Below are 9067 nucleotides of genomic sequence, written 5' to 3' on the forward strand. Positions count from 1 at the left end.
TATGTACATTTTCAAAGAATTCTGGTAGATTTGTCCCTTTTGTAAATTGACGCTGACCATGACAACAGCCGGCGACAAGAGGTGTTCCACAAAGCCCAGTGTTGGGATCACAACTTTTCCCTTTATACATTAACAATCTAGATGAAGGGACTGAGAACATACTGGCTACGTTTGCAGATGATACAAAGATAGGTAGAGGGACAAGTAGCATTGAGGAGGTGGGGTGGTTGCAGAAGGATTTGGACAGGTTAGGAGAGTGGCAGATGGAGCACCACATGGGAACGTGTGAGGTCATGCACTTTGGTAGGAAGAATAGAGTCCTGGACTATTTTCTAAATGGAGAGAAAATTCAGAGATCTGAAGTGCAAAGAGACTTGGGAGTTCTAATCACTCAAGGTAAACTTGCAAGTTGAGTCAGTAGTTTGGAAGGCAAATGCAATGATGGCATTTATTTAGAGAGGACTTGAATATAAAAGCAGGGATCTACTTCTGAGCTATATACAGCTCTGGTCAGACTACATTTGGAGTATTGTGTGCAGTTTTGGATCCCATATCTCAGGAAGAATGTACTGGCCCAAGAATAAGTTCAGAGGAGGTTCCTGAGAATGTTCCCAGGTATGAATAGCTTAACATATAAATTTGAGGACTCTGGGTTTATAATCAATGGAGTTTAGAAGGATGAGGGGGATGTATTTGAAACATACAGAATACAGAATGGCCTGGACAGAGTGGATGTTGGGAAGATGTTTCAATTGGTAGGAAAGACTAGGACCCAAGGACATAGCCTTAGAGTAAAGGGAAGACATTTTAGAATGGAGATAAGGAGAAACTTCTTCAGCCAGAGAGTGGTGAATCTATGGAATTCATTGCCACAGAAGGCTGTGAAGGCCAGATCACTGAGTATATTTAAGACTGATATAGATAGGTTCTTGAATATCAAGGGGATCAAGGGTTAAGGGGAGAAAGCAGGAGAATGGGGTTGAGAAACTTATCAGCCAGGATTGAATGGCGGAGCAGACTCAATGAGCTGAATGGCCTAATTTCTGCTCCTATGTCTTGTGGTCTTATGCATTTATGTCTGATGAAGATGTGAGGAACAAAATGCATTTGTCATTAGAGGTGCCAACAAATACCCTGATACTCAGAGAAGTGCTAAACACCCCTACCAGAGAACCACTTACACATTTTAACATAAATAGATCTTGCAGAAAACCTGAGGTCAAAAGACCTTGGTAAACAATATATGTCTCTTGAGTGTTACCCTGTTGAAAATTAACTTGAATTTTCTCACATAATCACCTTATTCTACACGCCACAAAAATACTAATGGTGACGTCAGGCTAACTAAAACTCGAGTGAAACGTTCAATTATCCTGACTTACTATACAATTCAACAAAATGTTCTTGTTGAATGTAATAAAGTCATTAACTCTTTATTATGCAAAATCTCCATGCTAATAGTCCACAGTTTAATAAATCAGGAATTAGGAAATATTTCCCATGATTAATGGAAACCATGGTATCCACTGCTAAAGCCTTTAATCTTTATTCATACCATTGCTAATTTCTCTGAAGTTCATGTTCTGCGATATTCATTTTAATTCATCTTTACCAGACAGTTAGCATTCAGATCATGAAACAAAAACAGAAATTGCTGGAGAAACTCAGCAGATTTGGCAGCATCTGTGGAGAGCAATCAGAGTTAATGTTTCAAGTCCAGGGACCCCTCTTCAGAATAGATTATATTCCTTTAGAAAATATGCAGCATAGTAACCTGAATATCTAAGGAGAATGGCTTTTTTTCTCATTAAAAAGGAAAAATTCGAATTGGCTGAAACATATTTGGAGCTTTGGAAGCTGAGAGTGACCTTATGGAAGTTTATAAAATGATGAGGGGCATGGATAGGGTAAATAGACAAGGTCTTTTTTGGGGAGGTTGGGGGGTGGGGGGGGGGTAGGGGATTCCAAAACGAGAGACAATAGGTTTAAGATGAGAGGCGGAAGGTATAAAAGGGACCTAAGGGGCAACTTTTTCACACAGAGGGTGGTGTGTGTATGGAATGAGTGGACAGAGAAAGTGGTGGAGGCTGGTACAATTATAACATTTAAAAGACAGCTACATGAAAAGGAAAGGTTCAGAGCAATATGGTCCAAATGCAGGTAAATGGGACAAGATCAGTTTAGGATACCTGGTCAGCATGGATGAGTTGGACTGAAGGGTCTGTTTTCATGCTGTATGATTCTATGACTCTATGAGTTGTCACTTTTGTAAATCAGAACAGAGACTTGTACAAGAAAATTGACACTTGTTTCCAGTTTCAAGCCAAAGAGCCCTTAAAACATCGGGATCTTATTTTAAAACATGCTATATTATTCACTGCCTCCCTGAGAAAGCAAGGCATTTGATATCCATATTAGGAAGGCTATGAATGTTCCATGTCAAAATGGAGAACGGAAGACTAGAAAGCAAAATCGTCAAGCCAGAAAATAATAATGTAAAGGGTAAACTGGAATAACAATGGACCAAGTGGCACTGAATTATCCAGAACAGACAAAGATAGGGGTGGCATGTTGGTTCAGTGGTTAACACTGCTGTCTCACAGTGCCAGGAACCTGGGTTTGATCCCATGCTCAGGCGACTGACTGTGTGGAGTTTGCATATTCTCCCCGTGTCTGCGTGGGTTTCCTCCGGGTGCTCCGGTTTTCTCCCACAATCCAAAGATGTGAGGTTGTGTGGATTGGCCATGCTAAATTACCCATAGTACCCAGGGCTGTGCAGGCTAGGTGGATTAGCCATGGGAAATGCAGGGTTACAGGGATAAGGTGGGAGAGTTGATGTGGACTCAATGGGCTGAATGGCCTGCTTCTGCACTGTAGGGATTCTGTGAATTGAATCATAAGCAGGTGAAGATAATGTCCTCCAAAATGCCAATTGTACGATACTCAATCCTGAACAGTCACCTAAGTTTGTCAACTTCAATATCTTCTTAATTGGCTCTCAGGATGTGTGTGACGTTCTTCAATCATTGTCCACCTATTCATAGCTGTCTTGAGAATACAGTGATGAGCTTTCTTGAATTGATACAGTTCCGATGGTGACAGTATTCCCACAATTGTTAAATATGCTGATATGCAAATTTTAAATTAAGTAGCAAAACGTCTTTCAGAGATTTATCAGAGTTTTATAATAAATTTATATTTAACACAAACTTTAGTTTCCATCCTTCCCTTCTGCACCCCTCGCCCTGTTTGGAAGCCAACTTCTCACTCAGGTAGAACATAGCTCCTTATATTAGGAAATAAATCCAATCACCAAAGCACCCACCAGAAGCAGTGTGACAAGAGCCAAAAGTCAAAAACTAAAAACCAAAGAGGTGAAAACAAGGACAGTTAACCCAAAAATGGTGTTTGCGGGATAAATAAAGATCATTAGTAAGCACTGTCTGCATCCTCTCTGAGGACACCCAGGTAGAGACACAACTGTGAAAAAAACCACCTCTTCTTTCTTTTAAACAATAATGGTTTCACAGTCATCAATAGATTTCTGATCCTGGATTTTTGGATCCTGGCATGGTGGGATTTGAATCTAGGTTTAATCTGTGACAATACCACTGGGCCATTGATTCCCCATCAAGCATCCAGCTTTTAGATTGTTTTATTTGGTTAGGCATGATATCACCTGGAACAAGTGAAACTTGAAGCCGAGCTTCCTGCTCTAGAGATAGTGGCACAATGAATTGCATTGAATTGAATTTCTTGTCACATATACCGAGGCACAGTGAAAAGCTTTGACTTGCGAGCAATACAGGCAGGTCACAGAGTTAAGTAGCATAAAAAGTAAATAAACACAGGTACAGGCAAATGTTAAGAGTTTGTGAGTCCATTCTGTATTCTAACAACAGTAGGGTAGAAACTGTTACAATACCGATTGGTGCATGTGTTCAGGCTTCTGTACCCTCTCTCTGATACGGAAGTGGTGGCAGACACGGCAGTAGGGGTGGCGGAAGTCACTGAGCGTGTGGCATCGGCAATGATGTGAGGGGCGGAAGTGATGTCACGTGTGATGCATGAGGAATTGTGATCGGCGGAAGTGGTTGTGGGAGTGGCCATGATGGGGGCAGAGTGACATCATCAATCAGCGTGGGGGTGGTAGCTGCATCAGCCGCATGGCTAATGGTGTTTCCGAGGCCAGGGGAATCTTCTGGAATGTTCAAGGAGCGCTGGTTATGGAGCTGGGTAGATAAAAGTTTGTTGTACTTACAGTTTTTGATGTTTGAGATGGAATACTTACAGTTTTTGATGGGAGGTCAGCCTTTGTGATTGTCCGGGCCGAGTTCACCACTCTCTGTAACCGTCTCTGATCTCGAATGGTACAGGTGCCATACCAGGTAGTGATATATCCAGACAGAATGCTTTTGATGGTGCACGTATAAAAGTTGGCAAGGGTATTTGCCGTCATGCCAAATTTCCTCAGCTGCCTGAGGAAGAAGAGACGTTGTTGGGCCTTTGTAACCAATGCGTCCACATGAAGAGTTCAAGAAAGCTTGTTGTGGATGACCACTTCCAGGAGCTTGACACTCTCCACTCGTTCCACCTATGTGCTGTTAATGTGCAGGAGGGATGAGTAACATCCTACTGTAAGTCAATAATGTGTTCCTTGGTTTTGCCGGCATTGAGAGCTAGGTTGTTCTCAGTGCACCATTTTTCCAGGTTTTCCACCTCCCATCTGTAGTCTGTTTTGTCGCCATCTGAGATTCGACCGACTATAGTGGTGTCATCAGCGAACTTGTAAATGACATTAGTCTGGTATTTGGCAACGCAGCCATGGGTATACAGTGAGTACAGTAGGGGGCTGAGTACTGACCCCTGGGGACTCCAGTGTTGAGTGTTAGTGAGGATGAAATATTGTCCTCAATCTTCACTGATTGTGGCCTGTGGGTCAGGAAACTGAGGATTCAGTTGCAGAGAGTGGGGCTTAGGCCGAGATCACTAAGTTTAGTAATCAGTCTTAAGTCGATAATAGTGTTGAAGGCTGAATTGTGGTCAATGAGTAGGATTCTTACATAGCTGTTCTTGGTGTCAAGATGTTCTAAGGAGGAGTGAAGGACAAGTGATATGCATCTGATGTGGATCTGTTGCTCCGATAGGCAAATTGGAGTGGGTCAAGAGTAGTGGGTGGCTGGAGTTGATTAATGCCATGACCAACCTTTCAAAGCTCTTTGTAACCACCGAAGTTCGGGCCACTGGATGGTAGTCATTGAGGGACAGGGACAGTGGCCTGCTGCAGGGAGAGGTTGAAGATGTCCGAGAAGACCTCTGTCGGTTGATCTGCGCATGCTCCGAATGCACGGCCTGGTACTCCATCTGGTCCCATCGCTTTCCTTGGATTCACACGAAGGAAAACTGACCTGACCTCTGATGCAGTGACTGTTGGGATAGGTTCATCGGGGCTTGTCGGAACAGGTGTTACCTCTCTGCCGAAATTCTGCTCAAAGCAAGCACAGAAGGCGTTGAGACGATCTGGGAGGGATATGTCATCGTCTGCTATCTTGCACTGGACTACAAGAGTCCTTGAAAGAACCCAGCTCATTTTCTTTTGCTGCTCAGAGATGTTATTACACACCTCTGGACAGTTTCTTTCTAATCACCACTAAATCACTTGTGCTTCAACTTAAAAGCAGGATTTCCATGCAAAGTCTGTCAGGGGCTATGCAATGACAACGAAAGTGTGAGAAAGCTAAGGAGAGAGAGAGGGGTTAATTCAAAATGGTGTTGGAAGGGGAACTAAGGTGCTCCATCCCCAGTGGTGCCCACCTCTCTCTGTTGGGTGGACCCACGTGCTCCCTCTCCAAGGACACCCTGGGCACAAACGTAGCTGCAGAAGAGGGTCAGGCAAGTCAGGAAATATGGCTGTCCTCGGCTTACTGCTAGAACCTGTTGATGGTCACCCTGGCCATGCCCAGGAGCAGACCCATGAAGAGGTCCTTAGACTTTCCCTCATCCATCCACTGGGGAAATACAAAGCCTGTTGAACATTAAATGCTCTCAAACAACTCTGAAGCCGTTGCGATTTACACTTGCCTACATATCTAACACCAGCAACAATACTGTTCAGCCCGAGTTATTGCTGGTAGGATAACCCAATTTTCTTTTAATTAAACTTTGAAGTGATTTTTTTGCACGTGGGTGATTTTTAAGTCATTTCAGCGGACATAAAAAGTCAGCATTATAATGGAGTTTGTGTCCAATGCTGGCTATTTGTATGATTGACAGCCTACCTTTACTGAAGCACGTTATTAAAATGGTTGATTTTTAAAGTAACCTGTAAGCTTCCTTACTTATTTTTATGACTTGGACTACAAATTACCAGATTTATTGATGATGTTGAGGTGCCAGTGTTGGACAGGGGTGGACAAAGTCAGAAGTCACACAACATGGAGCAGTGCTCCGAAAGCTTGTGATTTCAAATAAACTTGTTGGACTATAACCTGGTGTCATGTGACTTCAGATTTATTGAATACATTTTCACAAGAGTGGCATGCTAGTCCAGTATCTTAATCATTGGATGATCATGTATGCATAAAGAACTCAATGATCTGACTCTGATTGTAGTAGAACTACAGCTTCTGATAATTCGAATTGAAGTTAACTATCTGTTCGAAATTGACAATTGAACATATGGAATGCAAGAGACCATTCAGTCCACTGTACAGGTGCTAACCTGTTGGAAACAAATATCCAATTAATCTCATTCCCTGACTGTTTCCCTGTAGTACTACAGCATCTTCCTTCTCTAGTATTTATCCAATTTCCTTTTGTGAGTTACTCTTTCCACCTTGCACCAAGACAGTGTATTTCAGATTACAACAGCACACTGTGTAAAAAGAAACATTCATTGTCCCTCTCTTGGTCATTTATCTCACACCGGTTGTGTGAGCTTGCTCTGATCAAACTCTCTGTCAGAACACACACAAAATGATGCTCCTCTAGTTGCATTTGTATAACACCTTTCATGATCATTGGACATCCCAGCCACTGAAGTGTGGTTACTGTGGTAATGTAGGAAATGCGGCAGCCAATTTGGATGCAGTATGGTCTCTCAAACCATTCAGGGTAATGATCATATAAAATGTCTCTGTGATGTTGAGAGATAAATATTGGCATGGACATTGAAGGTGGAACTCGCACTCCGTGTCTTTGAAATAGTGGCATGGGATCTTTTAACGTGTCCTGAGAGGAATTTAGATCTCAATTTATATTTCCACCACAGGAGGAGTAAAGAGCTATCCTTCACTTGTGCACTCAATTTCCAGACATGATCCCACAACCTTGGGATCAGTAAAAATTAGAATATGTGGTATTGGATCCACAGGATTGTTGGACTTTGTTTAAAGAAAATCTCAGCTCTGCATTAGAGAACAGTTAAACTACGATCCATTCTGTGTCAAGGCGGTGTGAAATAGTAGCCTCCAGAAAGCCTGGTACTGTTTGGCTGAGCTGTCAGAACAGGACCTTACTCCTAACCTCTTCCTGCCTTTAACCCCTTGATGTGATCTCAGTTGAAATCACTTCCACAGGGAAGTGGGGAATAACTTGGAGATTTAGGTTGATTCCTGAGCAGGAAGGGGAGGAGGCCATTCAGTCCTTTGTTCTTTGCTCAACCATTCAATCCAATTGGGCTGATCAGTGCCTCTATTTCATTGACCACCCCGAGCTCCACATAAACACCATCTAAGCAAAACAAAACTATTCATCTCAGTCAAGAAAGTGCTAATTAAAATCCATAACCTTTTAGAAGAAACATCCCTTGATGATTTGTGTGCAATGCTACTTTCATTTTCTTTGATCAATAGAGCAGCATGGTATATGTTTGCTGACTCAGGGAGATCCCTATATTGCCCGCTGATGTTTCATCCTGAGCTGATTCCTTGGAGTTTATCTTATTCATGGCAATTTGTCACTGGCACTCACTCTCAGGGTCAGGCTGAGGAGGTCACAAATCGGCCTCATCTGGAAGTGGCTATCTGATGTGAAGGTGCCGGTGTTGGCCTGGGGCGGACAAAAATTAGACAACACCAGGTTATAGGACACTCTTCCTACTGCCCCCTCGACCATGCTTGAGGACACCTCTTCCTACCGCCCCCTTGACAATGCTGAAGCCAAGCGCCAACTTGAGGACACCTCTTCCTACCGCCCCCTCGACCGTGAACCCACACCCCATCACCAAACCATTATCTCCCAGACCACACAGAACCTCATCACCTCAGGAGATCTCCCACCCACAGCTTCCAACCTCATAGTCCGGGAGCCCCGCACTGCCCGGTTCTACATCCTTCCCAAGATCCACAAGCCTGACCGCCCTGGCCAACCCATTGTCTCAGCATGCTCCTGCCCCACTGAACTCATTTCTACCTACCTCGACACTGTCCTATTCCCCCCTAGTCCAGGAACTCCCAACATATGTTGTAGACACCACCCACACCCTCCATCTCCTCCAAGACTTCCGTTTCCCTGGCCCCCAACACCTCACCTTCACCATGGATATCCAATTCCTCTATACCTCCATCCGCCATGACCAGGGCCTCCAAGCCCTTCGTTTCTTCCTCTCCAGACGTCCCCAACAGTACCCTTCCACCGACACTCTCATTCGTTTGGCCGAACTAGTCCTCACCCTTAACAATTTCTCCTTCGAATCCTCCCACTTCCTCCAGACCAAAGGGGTAGCCGTGGGCACCCATATGGGCCCCAGCTATGCCTGTCTCTTTGTTGGCTACATAGAACAGTCCATCTTCCGTAATTACATCAGCACCACTCCCCACCTCTTCCTCCGCTACATTGATGACTGCATTGGGGCCACCTCGTGCTCCCGTGAGGAGGTTGAGCAATTCATTAACTTCACCAGCACATTCCACCCTGATATTAAATTTACCTGGACCATCTCTGACACCTCCATCCCCTTCCTGGACCTCTCCATCTCCATTAATGACGACCGACTTGATACTGACATTTTTTACAAACCTACCGACTCCCACAGCTACCTGGATTACACCTCTTCCCACCCTACCTC

The sequence above is a fragment of the Chiloscyllium plagiosum genome, chromosome 19 (assembly GCF_004010195.1).
Source record: "Chiloscyllium plagiosum isolate BGI_BamShark_2017 chromosome 19, ASM401019v2, whole genome shotgun sequence".
Classification (NCBI taxonomy): domain Eukaryota; kingdom Metazoa; phylum Chordata; class Chondrichthyes; order Orectolobiformes; family Hemiscylliidae; genus Chiloscyllium; species Chiloscyllium plagiosum.